Source organism: Rhincodon typus, chromosome 24 (genome assembly GCF_021869965.1).
Source record: "Rhincodon typus isolate 14 chromosome 24, sRhiTyp1.1, whole genome shotgun sequence".
NCBI lineage: Eukaryota > Metazoa > Chordata > Chondrichthyes > Orectolobiformes > Rhincodontidae > Rhincodon > Rhincodon typus.
The window spans coordinates 16,662,662-16,682,615 of record NC_063355.1 but is presented as its reverse complement, the minus strand read 5'-3'; positions in this window follow the sequence as shown (position 1 = coordinate 16,682,615).

The following is a 19,954-nucleotide window of genomic DNA, read 5'->3' as shown; positions in this document are numbered from 1 at the left end:
TGTTCAGAGATGTGGAGATTAGGTGGGTTATAGGGGGATGGGTCGGTCTGGACTTGTTGGGTCGAATGGCCTGTTTCCACACTGTAGGGATTCCATGATTCTATGACTCTAAGCCATCTGATCTAACCAACCTCCTCATAAAACTCTTAACTCTTTATAAAGTCCCCTTTTCTCACACACAAATGGACAAACATAACCAGGGAGAATAAAACACGTGGGCAGAGGGAACGCTGCAGTAAAACAGTTTCATAGTTCCGTTCGTGAGATCTGTTGGGTTGATTCTTGTTGGCCCAAAGGTACCTCCTCAAACTTCCACTGGTTTGCAGGAGGCACAGGGTGACTGGATCACTTTTGAAAGATCTCTGACTTCTCCAATTCAAAATCACACCTTGCAGCTCCTGCCAAGGAAAGATAAACTGGATTTCTCCAGATTTAAGGAGACCTTCTTAAGAGAACGGAGAGAGAGTTTTCTGACTGCTGCAGACCTGCTGGTTTCTCTTCTGGTCTTCTGTCTTGCTGAAAGCCCAAGCTGTCCCGTTACCTGATAACAAATCACTTATTCATTTAACCTGAACCTTTTTCTGAAGAAGGCTCTAGGCCCGAAACGTCAGCCTTCCTGCTCCTATGATGCTGCTTGGCCTGCTGTGTTCATCCAGCTCTGTACCTTGTTATCCACTATTTTTTAGATAATCAATTAATAGTATAAAAAGGCATTTATTTTATGCTAAGTACTGTTTTATGACTAATTGGATTTTTAATAATCTAACAGTCTAACACAGCTCTCATTCCTTTAAACTTAATCGCAAAAAAAAACTCCCATTCATGAAATCCATTCAAAGCTTTTAAATGTCAGGTAGTTAATTTTATTAAAACATACAAGCTTCTGTTCAGGTCTAATATTAAATTGTTTAATAGCTTTTTCAAACTGAGAATCAAACTGTGAACTCCGTGTTGAGATAATTGTAGATTTTAAAACACAGCCAAGCATTTATAAGAACATCATAATAACTCTTGGGGAAGTTGCAACAAAGAAATCGATTGAAACTACATGACCTGATAGAAATGCTTCTTGTTCTAGCTTGTACAGATGGCCGGTCAATCAAAACAGTCTATCAGAATTTATTTTTAAATTTTCAATTGCATTTTAAATGTATTGCTTCAAGTTTAAAGGGTAGGGGATTTTGAAAACTTAATATCATGACATTTAAATAGACCTCAGCTGCCCCTACATCTACTGGATAAATTCATGACTCCCATATAAAGACTTAGGCCAGTAAACAAACCAAAATGTGTTTCTCTCCTTCCCATAGCCTGCACACTTACCCTGGTGATAAAAATTGAATCTGTCAGAAATGGTCCTGCCTGCCATTTGTTAAAAGTCTCTGGAGTCTTCTTGAACCCATGAAAATACAGTTCCATATCGTTAAGTTTGCCAACATGACACACTACATTTTTCTGCACTCTGGTAATCAACAGATTCGTATAGTAAAATGGCATTACAGTGGTGTTTCCATGGCAGCTGTTTCAGGAATTCCTCTACTACCAGTAGTGAATTGGAGGGCAAGGATAATATTTTGCAACTAAGTTCTTTACTGTAACGTTTTTATCCCCAGTGCAATTTAAGGTGCATCTTGAATGGGTATCTATTCTATACTTGGTTATTTTTTGTTTCCAAAGTTGCATGTTCATTAGGCCACCAAAAACCTAGACTTATATTCGTTCTTTCCCTTTTCTTTTACCCCACTGGAAGCTATTGGCCCTTTGCTGAGAGTATGGCATCATATAACTAATCATCCAGTGATTGCCATTAGCACATGCGTCTTTGAAAAAAAAGAGTACTTTTAATTAACTTCCTTAATGTCTCACATACGCTTTCAATGGCAGGTGAACCTGGACCTTCTGGCCCAGAAGTAGGGACACTAGCACTGTGCATGACACACTAATATGAATCCTTATTGTAATGGCTGTAATGACTGGCACTAGTAGAATTCTGAGGTGTGCGGTTAAGAGAAAGACAACGCATTAGGCAAGGCTAATCCTGTTGTAACCTGAGAGTTATTACAATGAATCGTGAACAGGAATCCTTCACTTGGCCAAATTTTCTTTCTATGACAAGAGCCCTAGGACCACTTAAGTCAATTCATATTTGGGGCCGAAGCTGGATTCTTGATGGTTGGTAAGGCTTATTCACTCTTTGGATAAACACAGGAAGCAAGGCCAATAGTTATTTCTGTGAACACTTTGAAACTGGGAGATCACAAGATGGCTTGGTAATCCTAGTGAACCATCCAATGTTCTTATTCCGCCCACTTGACCAGAACCACTCAGCAACAGAGTCACACCAGCCTAGTTATTTCCCTAGCAGCTGCAAATAATCCTGGAAAATTAGTCATTTCAATTACTACCACTGGGAAGACATGGGCCACTGCCTCTTGTCATTTGCAACAGACTTCCATCGGTAGTGAAGAAAAGTATGCATGGAGAATGGAATAAACTGCCTTATGGGACACGTCCTCAAAGCTGCGTAAGAGATGTGCCCAGATCATTGTGGAAAAATGTGACTGTGTCTGAAAAAGTCATTTAAAAGTATTTAATTACTTTTTTAGATGCCTCAAAGCACTCAGTCAATGATCCCTCGTATGGAGGACTAAACTTATTATGGAACAGCGAGGAAGATGAATACAAGAGTTACGCACAGCTGTGACTCAAACCATGGTTACATCCATTTCTTCCATGAACTGCGTAGTTTTCCAAGGTCAAGACATTAATGGGCATGAGACTTTCAAAATGAAAATGATTCAGCAGGCGACAGTATAGAGTTCCTGAGTTATCCAGACAGAAGAACTCACTATTGGTCATGAGAAGAGACTTGGTGACTTGTGTTTCACATGAGAAAACAGGGACCTGGCATAAGCATTGCTGCTATATACAGATTGTATGGGATAACTCTGTTGCTGGCACTAGTATGCGATTCACCAGGAATATTAATCAGGCATTTAGACATAAGAGAGGGAACATAGCAGTTCTCAAATTAGCTACTCGTTGGACATTGTGAGAAATCTGTTAAACCGAATTGCAAGAGTGCAATCAAGTACATACTGACTGAAGGAAGTGTCTTTTTTTTTTGTTAGTTATTAAAGCAATTTCTTTTGCTTTCAAAAACAGAACCGCCAACTAAGTGGGTCAGCTTCTGGCACCTAAAGACATATAAGTTGCTTTTCGACAAACACAAAAGCAAGAAATGATGACATGTTTTTAAAAATGCATTCAGTTTATTTAAAATATAACTCAATATATGCACAACAGATTTAAGCAAAATCTTTGCCTATAAAGCAGCAACAAATAAGTACAGACAAGTGATGAAAGATGGCAAGTGAAATTCTGTTAAGTTACCCCGCAGCATTTAAACTGGTTGTTAGAGAAAAAGGACTTAATTATTTGCTTGAGGCACTGCAAAGTATTATAAAAAATAAATCCACAGATATGCTAAACATAATGCTGTCTTTGCACATTTGACTGTAATGCAAAGATCAGATTACCAAAAGTCTTAAAAAAAGTAATTAAAAGTCCATGATGTCTCATAATTAAAGGCTCAACTTTAGATTTTGGAATGTGGGGCTTGCATATCTTAACAATCTTAACAACTCGCAACAAGAAGTCAAGAATTTTCTTAATTGTATGCGCACATTCACATGTCACTTACTAAGTATAACCCCTCGAGTTTTTTTTTGCACGCTTCCCTCACACACACACACTGATAATGTCAACGGCTGTCCCATTGCATCAGGCTGCAGAACATAATGACATGCATTCACAAACTGAAGATGAGGAAAGCCTCATTCAACAAAGCATGCCATAGAAAAAATTCTAACAAAGCAATTAAGATTGTCTTCACATTATAAACAAAGATGATAATAAAATATGATAGCGTTGAGGGAAATGGCTGAGAATAGAGTATACATCAGCTTTCAATTAATGTGAAAAGAATAGTCCAAAATACATCTAAGTAACATCGCCATCTGATACTGCTAGAATTTGCAAAACATACTCGCAGGATTAAATTGAAATATTCAACATAATTTCAAAATGAAAATAAGCTGGATTATTATCTGGGTCAATAATTTTCTCTCAAAATTTGAATGGCAGAACTTAACGTACATGCAGACTAAAATCTAGCCTCAAGTAAATTATTTCTCAAAATATATTGCACTCCAATTTCTCACAGCACTGCTCAAAATGCCTATTTATGAAATAATTTAAATAAATCACTGATTTAATTCAGTTGTACATTAATTCGAATTCTCCTGAGTTTAAAAAATGATACTATTAAATGAAGAGGAAATGTTATTCATATGCGCCTTGAGCAGTTTTTTACATTATTAATTGTCTAAATTTAAAGTAGAGAGCAAAACAAAGGCAGTTTAATCCTCTGTTTGAACCTATTGTATCATTCAAAGAAAACAAAATGCATTCAGTCCGCTCAGAAAAAGAGACTGCTAAGACAATCAAAAGAGAGGGGGAAAAGAATCAGGACAGTTTCAGCTAACATTTCACTGGAGTCAGGCGTGAAGAATGCCAGGTTATCTCAGTACAAATACAGTAAGCAGACTTCTCTCTGAAAACTTGGCACATCTATAGGCTGCTAAATTAATGAAGGCTGCAAAAGAATAGTGTCAGTGGAGTGAGATACTGCAGAGGGGTGGAAAAGGGGTCAAAACCATTATTCAAATAAATATATTTCAACAGAGTCTAATTTTGAAATCTAAAATAGCAGTGAGTAGGAACTCAATAGGTGCCAAAGTAAGCAAATTAATTGAAAAAGTCCATCTCCATAGGTTTAAAATTTAACTTTAGTGGCAAACCTAGACAGGATGGTGGGTGGTAAGACAGAAGATTTGGTTTGTGCTTTAATCTTTTCTGAGTGTGATTGTCAGAAGTCTCAGCTTGTGATCATTGTCCCTGTCTGATAACAGTTCATGTAGACCAAATAAATTCCTTACAAGCCACTATTATTTTTCAAAAACAACAAGCAATTTGATCAATCTGGAGCAGGTTTACCAGCCCTTTATTCTGATCCTGGTGTTCTTCTGTGTTTTAAAGTACTAAACTGTGTAGAACTTCCACATAATTACTGAAGAGATATTATTGAAGGAACTTTGGAAGCTTGTCACTTAGTAAAAGCACACAGCATTTTTTAATTTGGTTGTTCAGTTTAAGACTGTTTTGCATTTGTACAGTCTGTTTACAGTTTGTGTATATAATATCACAATCCTTGAATAAAATAATTAGTCAGGTGGTCGATTTCTTTGAAATACAATGCTCAAAGGCTCTAGGGGCGGCAACACAGGGAGGAGGGAATAATGTAAATAGGACTGTTAAAATTTCACATTAAAGAGTTAAGTAGCACCTATATCAATACTTTGATACATTGTGAACTATTCCTTAACTTCAGCATTGATTTTGCTTGGAATCTTAAAAGGAAGAGGCACAGACTGGAGAAATACAGAAATGAACTGTCACACGTTCATCTGAGAAACCTGACAGAACTCACAAGTGTTGAATCTTTTATTTACCATGAATCATATGGAAGTAATTTGCATATTGTATTCTTTGAATAAGTTTGCACCAATGTTTTCTTCAAAGCCTACAAACATGGGTACAATTTCAGTGGGTGCCATTTTTCAGACATGAGTCTGCCATGCTATTCAGCCTTGAGGAGGATCACAGACAAGATCAATCTTCGTCATACTGTTAACTTGTTCATCATGCCAAAGAGAAGCATGAGGATGAGCTGGGTGTTGAGATGGATGATGAAACAGCAACATGACAACATCCTGAATGTTTAGCAGTGATGCTATGGGACCCATCACACAGACAGCCATTTCTTCTGCAGCATTTGAGAAATGCAGTCTTTCTTGTTACTAAGTGATGTGGTGTGTCACCTTTATCTGCAAAATGTCAGTGATTGTGGAGCATTGCGTTTGCATGGTTTGTCCGAACAGCTGGAAGAATATAGTTCAGCAAGAGTTGAGAGAGAAGCTGGTAGTATTGATGGCTGCTTAAAGTGAGGTGAGGCCTGAGTCCCAAGTGCCAGGAACTACCGTTCGTTGCAGGGTGGAAGTTTGGTACATTGAACAGCATCAAACACTAACATTGTGGTGGGTAGGAGATGTTACTGAAGGTAACTTTATTGGCACTGAACACTCACATGAGGTCATTAGATATAGGCACCACTGCAAGGTCCTTGAACCCACACTTTGAGGGTTGAGCTCCCTTGCTGTTCCCTTCAGATGGTACTTGAAGTTTCCTTGCTGTTCTGAAGCATCATAGTGTCTCTCCTCACCCTCATGTCAACCACCAACATCTCCAGTATCTTCAGTCAGTATGGAACCCTCCATCGGCTTAGGTCTACTTCATTAAAATTTACATTCCAAGAATTTTTCCATGCAGCTTTCCTTTAAGAGATAGCCTGCCTTTAGGTAACAGCAGGCTGCCTGCACCATGTGGTCGACAAACAATGTTACTAGGGATCACCTGCTGTATGTAGAGCTCATAGGCAGCATTCAGGAGCAGAGAGAACGGCTGGAAGCTGACTGGTCAGTGCCTTACAATGCAAATAAAGTATGTATACAAATTTTACATTGTCTACCTTGATCTGAATGGGCATGAGCAGTTCACAAGTTGTGGTCACTTTACCTGAAAAATGGGGCGATTAAATTTCTAGTGCCATGTCTTCATTGATAAAGAATGCATTTATTGCTTGTTCACCTACCCAAACTCTCACAAGTCTCTCTGTTCTCATGTTCTCTTTGAGAATGTATCATAAAGTCATACAGCACAGAAACAGACCCTTCATGCCAACCAGACATCCCAGTCTGACCTGGCCCCATTTTCCAGCGTTTGGCCCATATCCCTGTAAACCCTTCTTATTCACAAAGCCATCCAGATACTATCCTGCATCAACTTTCATCTGCCTATCCATGTCCTCTGGAAGTTTATTACTATCTTCCTACTGTTTGCCAGACTTCCAGATTCTCCGCTCTCTGGAAATTTCAACATCGGCCTTGTACCTCCAAGTTATATAAAACACAAAAATAGTCTTAGTATTGAACCATGGGGAACATTCCACTGTATACCTTCTTCCAGTCTGAAAAACATTTGCGTACCCCAACTTTTTTCTATCTCCTAGGCAATGCTGCTGCTGCCATTTTTATTCCATCAACTTGAAGTTTGTTGATGAGTCCACAGCTCAGGAGGCAGCCAGGATGGATCATCCACTCATCACTTCTATGTGAAGACAGATATAAATGCATCAGTCTTGTCTTTTGCTCTGTTGTGCTGGTTTCTGCCATTATAAAGGATGGGGATGTTTGTGGAGTCTCCTCCTCCTGTTAGCTGTCTAATTGTCCACCTCTGTTCATGACCGGATGCGGCAGGACTGCAGAACTTAGACCTAATCCATTGGTTGTGGGATTACATTCCCCTGTGTATTGCATGCTACTTCCGCTATTTGCCATGGAAATATTCCCATGTCGTAACTTCACCAGGTTGACACCTCATTTTTAGGTATGCCTGGTGCTGCTCCTGATGTGCCCTCCTGCACTCTGTGGTGAACCACGGTTCATCACACAGCTTGTGTAATGGGAGAGTGGTGGGATATACCTGGCCATGAGGTTATCAATTGTGCATGATGGTCCACAGTGCCTCCTAGATCCCCAGTACTAGTTTTCTAGATCTTCTCAAATTCTGTACCATTTAACTTGGCAGTAGTGCCTCAGGACACCATGAAGAGTATTCTCAATGTAAAGTCAGGACCTCGTGTCCACTCTAACTATGCAATGATCACTCTCACCAATGCTATCCTGTATAGATGTATCTGTGACAGGCGGATTGGTCAGGACAAGGCCAAGTATATTTTTCCCTTTTGTTACTTCCCTGCATGCCTGCTGCAGATCCAGTCTAGCAGCTATGACCTTTAAAACTCAGCCATCTTGGTCAGTAATGGTGCTACCAAGCAACTTGGCAAATGGCATTGATGTCCCCAGCCAGAGTATATTCTTTGCCTTTGCCACTTTCAGTGCTTCTTCCAAGTGGTGCTCAAAATGGAGGAAAACCAGAGAGGGGGATAGGTGGTTAACAACAGGAGATTTCCTTGCCCATGTTTAACCTGGTGCGTGAGAGTTCAGAGTTTAGGGTGAATGTTGAGGACTCCCAGGACACCTCCTGACCAAATGTACACTACTGCACCGCCATCTCTGCTGGGTCTGTCATGCTGTTGAAATGGGGCATACTCAGAGACAGTGGTAGTAGTATCCTGGATATTGTATTATTCCATGAGGACAATAATGTCAGACTGTTGTTTAATTTGCTTGTGCGACAGCTCTCCCAATTTTAGCACAAAACCCAAAGATGTTGATAAGGAGGGCTTTGCAGAGTTGACAGGCCAGAGATGAGGTTGTCAATATCAGTGCCTAGTTCAATGCCAGCTGATCTGCCCAATTAACTTTCCAATAGAAATAAAAGTTGAAATAATTTTCAAAAAAATCAGGACCATCAATATATGAGTGATAGTAACCATTAAACATTAAAATTTTCCAAGCAAGTGCTGGTGTTTAGCTTCAAACATACACACGCACACGAGTGATATTAGACGCTCAGTTAAAATATGATGCACTGGCAGTGGCCTTACCTCTGAACCAGGAGACCTAGGTTCAACTCCTCTCTGCTCCAGAGGTGCATGATGATATTGCTGAAGAGGTTAATTTGAATATTTTAAACAAAAATTCGCGCTAAGGGAATGAAGTAAAGCCTGAAGCCCATGAGGAGGAGTTGACATAGTGTCATAGAGATGTACAGCATGGAAACAGACCCTTCAGTCTAACTTGTCCATGCCAACTAGATATCCTAAATTAATCTAGTCCCAGCATTTGGCCTATACTCTTCTAAACCCTACTTATTCATATGCCCATCCAGGTGCCTTTTAAGTGTTGTAATTGTATCAGTCTCCACGTTTCCTCAAGCAGCTCATGCCATAAATGCACCACCCTCTGCGTAAAGAAGTTGGCCCTTAAGTTTCTTTTAAATCTTTCCGCTCTCACCTTAAACCTATGCCCTCTAGTTTTGGGCTCCCCTGCCCTGGGGTAAAGGCCTTGACTATTCATCCTATCATTGCCCCTCATGATTTTATAAACTTCTATAAGGTTACCCCTTGGCCTCCAATGCTCCAGGGAAAATAGCCCCAGCCTATTCAGCCTCTCCCTATAGCTCAAACCCTCGAACCTTGGGAACATCCTTGTAAATCTTTTCTGAACCCTTTCAAGTGTCACAGCATCTTCCCTGTAGCAGGGAGACCAGAATTGAATGCAGTATTCCAATAACGGCCTTACCAATGTCCTGTACAGCCGCACACATGACCTTCCAACTACTATATTCAATGCACTGACCAGTAAAGGTACACTCCAAATTTCTTTTGGTATTGAATGTGGGTTGTGTGAGTTTAATTGGGTAATGTCATGACTTGTTTTGTCAGATATATTATTGTCAGATATATCAGATTATTCAGTAGATTGAATGCGTGATATAATCAGAGTGGGTGGAATTAATATGACCACTCAGAGATGCGTCTAATTATTTCAGTAGCTTAATTGCTTTATTTTCAAGATTATTTCTAGGTGCTGATTGGCAGTGTCCTAATGTTAAGCATTTTTTCAATCCTTTTGCAGATTGTAGTCTTTGAAATATTGTTTTATTGGTAGCAACCTGGCAAGGTTTGTGGAACCCACACAAATTTCATTCCATTAATATAAATGAAAATTAATCACACTGTTCCTTCGACTCAACTGAGAATGAGATTCAATCAAAGATTCCTTACACCATTAGTTCAATTTACCACACAAAGAAACAGATACAAGATTTTGAATTATTTCAACATTTTAAAATTAATTCAGTACACACTATAGAATAATGCAAGAGTTAAATGTTAACATTCTGAATGGGTGGGTATCAGTATAAACTGCCAGGAACTCTTAGAAAAGTTAAACAGAGGTTTATCATTTTTGAAATTCTTTGTTTTGCCTGCTTTAAAGCAAAAAAGAAGAGAGTTTATGCTCCAAGCTTTCTTCCCAAAAGGAAGACTGGTTAAAAATGAGAAAGCCCCTGAGGAATTGCAATGCGTGATTAACTTCTATCTGTAGATATCATTGCAGGCAGTACACAAACTTTGTGCTGTCTGGCCATTTACAGGATTGTAGCATGCAGTCAATGCTAAACAAGCTTTTTACTAGCTGAACAACAGGAGAAATCAGCTTTCACCCTAAAAAGGGCAATTGCATTTTCACTGGAGTATTTGCTGAAAATCATTCAAAAACTTGACCTGTAATAGGTGCAACGTGGCAGAGAAAATGCTCTGAGACTCTTCAACGCAGCACTGGTCATCTGGTGTAGGAGGTTGACAGCTGGAGTGAGGTTTAGTGGAGACAGAAGGTCAGGAAACCTTTCAAACAAAAACTGCGAAGGAAGTAGGAGTAATTAGCCATCACAATTGCATCCTGAAGGAGTTAGACGCAGGGCTGCAAGATATTCAAAGATCTTGCATCTTCAAATGCAATATCTTAACAACTGTACCCCTGGATGTAAACATTGTTTAATTTACTACCCTTTCTTCACTCACTTTTAAACAATTTCTATCGACCATGACTCACCTAGCCTTACATTCATAGCTTCACCTCAGCCTTAGACATTTGGCGATACTGTATTCTTCATAGTCACATCTCACAGCTTGCACATGCACTGCCAGGTAATCAACGACAACAGGCTCATCAGCCGAACAAATTGCACCACCCTTCCTGTAACGCTTCCTTCTCTCTTGTAGGAAAAGATAATGCACAACTGCAGGTAGCAACACCTAGCCAGCAGGAGACAGGCACAGGTGAATGGAGGAAACATTGCTCATTAGGCCAACTCCGTTAGCACTATGACGCAGCTGTATTAAAATGAGTGTTCAATGCCTCCATGATAAAATGCTGTGTTACACACTGAGCAATCTGGACCACCAAGGTTAGAAGTTCATTTGTTGATTAGTGTTTCAGGAGTCAGGTTGGTGTTACATACAGTAAACAGGAACATCAGCCAGGTCTTCAGTTTCTGTTCCAGAGGGACATCATAATTCTTGTCTTTGTTAAATACCTTGCCAACCCCAATACATCAAAAATGTACCCATAGTGGTCAGCGACCTCCCCAAAGTGTATGAGACTGCAGCTTCAAAAGAGAGGGGAGAAAATTAAAGCTGTGGAAATGGTGGTGGAATAATGAGAACAACTGGCAAATTGTACAGGCAAGTAATTGTAACCACTGATTGAATTGTGTTTATGCATTTTGGATCAAACAAGCCTGTGATGTTCATTTTTGGTCATTATGCTACATTTAGGAGCTGGCAAGAGACACTTTCTATAGAGATGTAACGGCATCAGAATGGAACAAGAATTGAATGCAAAAGAGACAAAAATAGCAGCCAGTATTTTACGAGTTTCAATGATAAATTTGTCATTTCTTCATGGCGCTCCTTCTGTAAATGTTAGCGTGCAACAGCTGTCTTGCTGTTTAATTCCTGTGCATGTTTATGTAGCTGGCGCCAATTTTTCTTGGCACAGTTTTCATCTACCAATATCTACCTCTTTAGTGGGTGGCACCGTCACCCTGGGCAGGGTCCTAGTCTTCCCACCAAATCTATTCCTCTTGCTATTAATAGTTGAGCAATGTCTCCCACCAGATACAAGCAATTTCAGCTTAAAAAAGAAGATGCTTGGCCTCCTGTCAGTCTAATCATCTACAAGGAAGGAAAATATTTACAATACAGCCTCCAGATCTGAGCAGAGGCCAAAGAACCCTGATCCGCATCAATTTCCTTTCTACAATATATATTTCAACTCCAAATACTTTCGTGGTAACACCTCTCCGCAATAAACCCAGAAAGGGAGGACGAGCTGAAAGTCTTGCTTAAAAACTCTGCTAACTTTTCCTAATTAACACTTCAATATTCAAGATAAAACAGTGACTAATTGCATAACTGCAAACTCATTAACTGCTTTAGTGTAGCAAAGTACAGAGAGAGAGAGCAGGCCCAAACACTCACTCTTTTACCTCGAGGCATATGACAAAAAGTGGTACCTTACACTTCACAGAAACAGAAAGTCGTAAAGTTTAAATAAATAAAACATAAATTCTAATAGAATTCAAGAATGAACAACATTATGGCTTGTTATGCCCCACAGAACATGCAGGCAAGGATACTTCCTTAGACTAATAGTACTTAAAATATATGTGCAGTGAAGTCTTTATAATCAGCATGCAGGCTGACAGGAAAATGAAATTTTGTGGCATTGTCATTTTTACTGAACTTTTATTCCATTTGTCCGACATAGCTAAGGTTTCGGCATTCTTCATTTTCATTACACATTTGATCCTTTTCTAAATTATCTGATGCACAGCACAGTACCATCTGGTACACATGCAAGTGATTATAGTTCAGACACAGGAGTGGATTTTCCATGACAAATGTTCAAGTGAAAATCGTTTAGGTAGTAACAGAAGAATGTTGTACATCATACTTACTCAGTCTTAAAAAAAAACAAAGGCAGCTCCTTGAAAAAGAAAATAATTATAATACTTTTTTTGACACTTATTTTGTGCAGCTTAGCCTGACAAGACTAGTAAGAAATGGCAACTTTGGAAAGTACGTCAACAAGCATTAAGAAAGGATTAGGTGGTAGCCTTAGGAAGTAATGGTAGCACAGGGAAAGAAGCAATTGGCCATCTCAGTACAGAATCATCTTTGGTGCCAAGGTAACACCAGATGAGGATTTGATGACAAACACTGGCAATGCTTATCCTTCAGAGATTACTTGTTCTGAATTATATCAATATTGCTCTCGCACTTGGATCTACAACTACTTCAACCTGAGGCATTTTAGGCTGTCACACCAAAAAACCTATGATTTTGGCACAATCTCTGCTGTTCCTGAAAGACCAGAGAGCTCTGTCCTTCCACATACCCTGTTACCTCCACCCTGTCACCAGGTGCACATTATTCGGAAATAGGACATGTCGGAATGCTCAGAAATTTCCTGGTCACTAACCCTACATAAATATAGTCATTTAAGTAAAGTGAGAAACATATTAACAGATGGTTGATTGTACTTAAGATTTCTTGTGATTTTACTTTCATTGATCCCTATCACAGGCTGAGCAGGATCTATCTTCAACTCCTCAATCATACCCCTCATTATGATGGAAGGAGGGCTGATCCAAATAAGTAATGGATATATTTTCATTCCCAGCAATAAGAAAAAAGAGGGTATAATTCCAAAGGGGTTAGAAGAGCAGAGGGACCTGGAGATACATGTGTGCAACTCACTGAAGAGATAGGGTAGATTGAGAAAGCAGTTAAAATGCCATGTGGGATTCTGGACATTCTAAATGTAGGCAAAAACAAAAGTTACCATGAAATTACAAAAAAAAAACACTCAGGTTCAGCTTCAGCTGGAGCATTATGCCTCATACAAAGGATGGTAAGAATAATAGAAATAGGCGCAGGAGTATGCCATTTGGCTCATAGCCAACTCTGCCATTCAATAAGTACTCAACTCCACACATCTGCCTTCCAACCCACCCCCTGCCCACCCATCGACCCTGGACTCCCCTGTTGAGCAAATCTGTCTAATTTAATCTGAAACAGATTCAACAGTACAGTCTCCACAGTTTTCTGTGGAAGAGAATTCCAAAGACTCGTGATCCTACTGAGAGAAGATATTCCACCTCATCTCTGTCTTAAATGGCTGACCTCTCTTTTGAATCTATGCTCCCCCAGCACTGGATCCTCCAACACTGGGAAACATTGTCTCATCATTTACTCTATCTAGCCTCCTCAATCTTATACATTTCAGCGATAATAGCTTTCATTCTTCTAAATTCCAGTGGGTACAAACCCAATCTGTCCAGCCGTTCCTCATAAGACATCACCTTCAATCCCACTCTAGCCTAGTGGGCCTTCAATGAACTGCTTTCCAAACAAGTAGATTCCTCCTTAAGAGACAAAAACTGTATACAGAACTGTAGATGTACAAGCACCAATGTACTGCAAAGTTGTAGCCAGACTTCTCAATTTTTATACCTCACTCTCTATTTAATCAAGGTCAACATTCCACTTGCCTTCCTAATTACTTGCTGTAACCGCATGCTAATTTTCTGTGATTCATTTACAAAGACACACAGATTCCTTTGTATCGCAGCATGCTGCTGTCCCTTTCCTCTAATTAATACTCTGTTTTTCTAGTCTTCCTGCCAAAGGAAACAATCTCATATTTTTGCACTGCATCTGCTAATTTTTTGCCATTTGACTTAACCTATCTGCATGCCTCTACAGACTCTTATCCTTGTAGCAACTATATCATCAGAAAGTTAGGCTAAATTGCAGTCAGTCCCTTCACCCAAGTCATTTCTATAGATTATAAATAGCTGTGGCCCCAAAACTAAGCCATTTAGCACTTCACTAGTAATAGTTTACCAACCTGAAAATTACCCACTTTTTCCTGATTCTCTGTTTCCTATTAATTGGCCAATCCTCTGTCTATATTAACATGAACCAGTGCGACTTAAGGTCCATAAAAAAGGAGGTGGCTAGGGAGACATCAAAGGAAGGACCTGTTATGCCTAGTGCAAAGATCAATTGGCAGGGGTATAGATTTAGGTGATTGGTGGAAGGATTATAGGAAACATTATGAAAATCTTTTTCACCCAGAGGGTGATGGATGTCTGGAATTCACTGACAATTTTGATGTCAGAGGCAGAGACCCTCAACTTGTTTGAGAAAAAGATACTCAGATCTGTATGTGAACTGCTGTAACCTGCTGGACTATGGTCCAGGTGCTGAAAAATATCACTGAATGGTCCCTTTCTGTGGCCTAGCTTTTCTATCATTTCAATCTGTTGTAAAACTCAGAGGGCAGGAAGAGAGATAGTGTAAATTGTTTTATTTTAAAGACATGTTATCTTTCTTAATTTTCCTTTTTGAAATGGACTCCTGCTGGAACATAACATGGCTGGAACTGAACACAGAATTGACAAGTTGACTCCTTCCAGAAATTTCTCACAAATAACAGGGCAAAAGCAAACTTGACACCTCCTAGGATGCCACATTGCTTGTAATGTATGAACATTTCAGTGAAGGTAACACTAAAGAACCATGTTCTGAAGAACGATCACTGGACCTGAAGCATTGACTCTGCTTTCTCTCCACAGATGCTGCAAGACCTGTTGAGTTTCTCCAGCAGTTTCTGTTATTGTTACAGAAGGACTATAGTCAAGATGTCTTTGTCAGCCAAATCAGAAAAAAGGAAACCACTGATATCCAGTTATATTTGATTTGGTGTTGCCAACTCCATAGTTATTTGTTACAAAACACATTGAGTTTTGATGAAGGACAACAAAAAACATCTCATTAGCTGAAAGGTTAGACACAAATCTGCAGTCACCTGATTTAGACTGCAGCTTAGTTTATATAGTTTTGATTTTTGCTCATCAGTCTGCTTATAACACCAGAAGAGTAACCAACTTCAGATCCAAACTGCGTTTGGGTTCTGCAGAAGAACTGCTTCACAGAGCCAACTGAAAGAATCACCATTGGACATTGACTCACTGGACTTTCTAATTTATATGATCTAATCTTGATACTTTTGATTTTAAGTAATTTGTAAATTATTTTTTTGTTTTCTGTCTTGCTTAGATGCATGTGTGCATGAATGTATGCTGCAAACACTGGGTTTTGAATGCGCAATAAACCCAACCTAGTTTAAACTCCCAAGAATTTGCTGTAGGTTGCTTTTAAATTGGAGTTTTTGAATGGGCTTTTAGGGAAACACATGATTGCCTATTTTCAAAAGTGAAAGCAAAAATAAGATTAAAATAAAACCCTTTTAAGGAGAGGAATAGGAAAGAACAGTACAATAATTCAACTCACCCCTCTCTTTCTTGTCTGTGACACAAATCTGCTGGTTTTATCTTCAAATATGCTAAGAAATTTGTCAAATACAATTTCCCTTTCACAAAACCATGTTGACTCCACCTTATTACAGTTTGATTTTTTACACATACTGCTGCTGCCTCCTTTATAAATGAATTCTACCATTTTCCCAATGACAACTGTTAAGCTATCTGGCCAATAAGTCCCTGCTTTCAGTCTCCTTCTTTTCTTGAACCAATGTGTTACTTTTATAGTTTTGGAAGATTACATTCAATGGGTCCAGTATCTCTGTAGCAACTTCTTTTAAGACCACATAGACTCATGAGAATGGTCCCTGTAATGAGGGGTTGGAATCATTTGTCCTTGTAAAGAGAAAGAAAAGGGCAGATTGAATCAAAGCATTCTAAATCATGAGGAATCTGGAAAAGGAAATAGGAAAACATTGTTCTTATTGGTAGAAGAAATAAGAATTGAAGAACATTGATTCAATGTGAATAGCAAAAGAACTAAATGGCAACATGAGGAAAAGTGAGTACAGTGTAATGCCTGAGAGTGTAGAATGTGGTGACAAATTCAATGGAGGTTTCCAAAAGAGAATTGAATCACAATGTCGTAGAATTATTATTACAGCATAGAAAGAGGCCATCCATCTAATTGGGCCTATTGTGTCTTTCCCCTCATCTTCTTCCCATATCTCTGCACATTCTTTCTTTACAGATAACAATCCAAAGACTCTTGAGTTTGCATCATTATCTGAAGAGAATGAATTTGCAGGGCTATAGGAAAAGATGGGGGTCTGAGAGCCAAGACAGATATGACAGGGTAAATGTCTATCTTCTCTTCTGTCAGCATTCTATAAGCCTTTGATAATATAGCATTTCCATGGTGTTACAGATTGCCTTCTCACTTGCAGCTCCTCACAATCACCAAACTTCACCATCCCATCACACAGCAGTGAGTTAAAGTATTATGACCTCCTGAGCCTCAAATCTCAACCTTTTGATCGGATAAACAACAAAATACTTGACAACTGAAGTTGCTGCTCCACATTCAGTGAAATGAGTATCTTAATCACTATACTACTTGGCTACAATTAGCTGCTATTTAAAGAACATAAACTACCAAATGTTTTTATAACAGAGATCCTTATAAACAGTAGTGAAAAATGTTCCCACTTTGCTCCGGAAAATAAATTGCAACACTGATTGCAGCGTTCATTTTTCAACCAAATCATCATGTGTTTGTCAAGTCACATATGAGGCCAACAGTGTTCAAATCTGGAGCCTGTCAGTTCCAGGTCACACATATGTACTTAAATAGGTTACACAAATAGTAATCTTTAACAAAAATAAAGGGGAAATTAAAGGCCATTTCCCATCATAATATATTTTGACTTCTGTCTTGCTGTTCAAGGAATGGGTTTTGAAAAATGCAACCAGTCATTTCCTTTGCTTCATTTTTATGCTTTCTTAACTTCTCTTACCTATTTGTTCAGGGAGACGAGCAGCTAATAGACTTGTAGCCAGTTCCACTTTGTCAGGGGTCACTTGAAAAGGTGTGAAAGTGATCCAGAGGAAACTTAGCCTCTAATGTTCACCCAACTTCAATTATTTGCCTCCATCATTAAGAATTTATAATTACTGCATCCAAAAAAAGGAGTCCCATCAGCTTGTATCACATTTCATTAATACATTAGTTGATTGGCTAATTTTTCACATTAAACTGGCTCCTTATGGTTTCATGCTTTTAGTTATTCATACAATTGTAGATTGGAATTTCACACTGAAAGCACTTCCTACAGCAAATGAACTATGAACTCTATTAGACGTGAAAGAGTGAATCTTAACCCAGCTCCCCTAGTGGGATCAGGATGAAATATATTTATGTAAGGACAATGCCTGATTCCCATTCAATTTCCACCACAACTGTGTTCTTTCGTTAAGACAGCAGTCCATCTAACTCAGGATATATATTAATCAAAGTCTCATAATGTGCATTAACAGCTCAAATGAAGAAGAGGAGATCTATTAGGTAGAAATTCTTTCTCAGTGTGGCCAGGATAAATTACAATATCCCAGGTATCGATCCAGGGTAAAACTTTGCAATGATTTTCCTTCTTTTGTTGCCCTGTTTAACAGTCAGTCTGCCAGGCCACTTCAGAGGGAAGTTAAGAGTCAATCACATTAGCATGTGACTGGAGTCAATTATACTGCACGACAGATTGGACAGCACATTTCCTTCCCACAGTGATTTTGTGCTAATCAGATTGTTACGATTAGGCAAGGGAGGGTCAATGGGTTCCCATCCTTGCCCTCTCCTTACTAGACCACAACGGGTTCTTTTTGTTTGAAAATGATATAATTACTAATGCAGTGAATACTTAACCGTTTATGTGCTATAATAATTCACAAAGAAACTTTCTGAGTTCAACAAAGAAAGAGATAACAAGGTGTAGAGCTGGATGAACACAGCAGGTCAAGCAGCATCAGAGGAGCAGGAAGGCTGACATTTCGGGCCTAGACCCTTCTTCAGAAATGGGGGAGGGGAAGGGGTTTCTGAAATAAATAGGGAGAGAGGGGGAGGCAGATAGAAGATGGACAGAGGAGAAGATAGGTGGAGAGGAGACAGACAGGTCAAAGAGGTGGGGATGGAGCCAGTAAAGGTGAGTGTAGGTGGGGAAGTAGGGAGGAGATAGGTCAGTCCAGGGAGGACTGACAGGTCAAGGGGGCGGAATGAGGTTAGTAGGTAGGAGGTGGGGGTGGGGCTTGAGGTGGGAGGAGGGAATAGGTGGGAGAAAGAACAGGTTAGGGAGGCGGGGACGAGCTGGGCTGGTTTTGGGATGCGGTAGGGGGAGGGGAGATTTTGAAGCTTGTGAAGTCCACCTTGATACCATTAGGCTGCAGGGTTCCTCAACAAAGAAAGAGTTTGGTTTTATTATACGCTAGCCAGTCTAAGTAAAACAATGAAATACACAATGGTTTTTGCGCACTCAAGTTTCACATACACACAAGTACAGATTACAGAGAGGGAAGGATAAGTTTTGCAAATTAGAGCCCATTAACAATGGTAGAAGAGTATACTGACTGTAGTTTGGTGACTTGGCTTGTTTCAAGTTGAATTTAATGGTCTTGATACTTCCAATTTAAAGATATCAGTAAATGAGTTGGTTGTTCTTTGGGATGACTATATCACTGGATTGAATTATTCAAGAAATTTCTATTTGCAGGAAGGCATTCTGGATTATTATTGTCTGCAAACAGGATTTGAAGCTCATTAAGTGGGTTGAAGTGGAATGAGGTTCAAGGAACCACATTTGGGTCTTTTCCGAAGTCTGCTTGTCATCAGTTTTGCTAAGGAAACATTTGCTTCAAACATACTAAGGCTAGTTGTGTGATGTCCCCTCTCCAACTGCCAAGGGGACTCAAAAAATACACATTATCCAAGTAATTGATTAGCTTATGCACAGAATCTATTTTTTGACAGGATCCCATTGCCCATAAAATTAGTCTTAAATGGTTCATTCCCAATAGTGGAATACACAGGTAATTTCGATAAGTGCATTGCTAATGAGCCAAGAGGAGAGTCCTTCACATACTTCTGACATAATTGGTTGAATCTTGCCAGAAATCTGCTAAGTGTCACTTTTGGCAAGTTTCATGGAGAATTTCTCTGCATTAGCTTTCTGCACCAGCAAAATTTCGCACATTATTTTCCAAAACTCACATTATTAACTATGCACAACACCTCTAGAGAGGCTCGCTCATCTTGTCTTCCCTGCTAACACAAGGAAGTACTCGCCACTCCCAAGTCTGCCTGGAATCACTAGTGCTGGCATGATCTTTAAAGCCCAGCTATGCACTCAGTAAAATGCTGCAAGCCAGTTGTCTCTCACAATGAATGTACTGGCAGGGAAACCAAAAACAAATGCTTCTCTGTGTC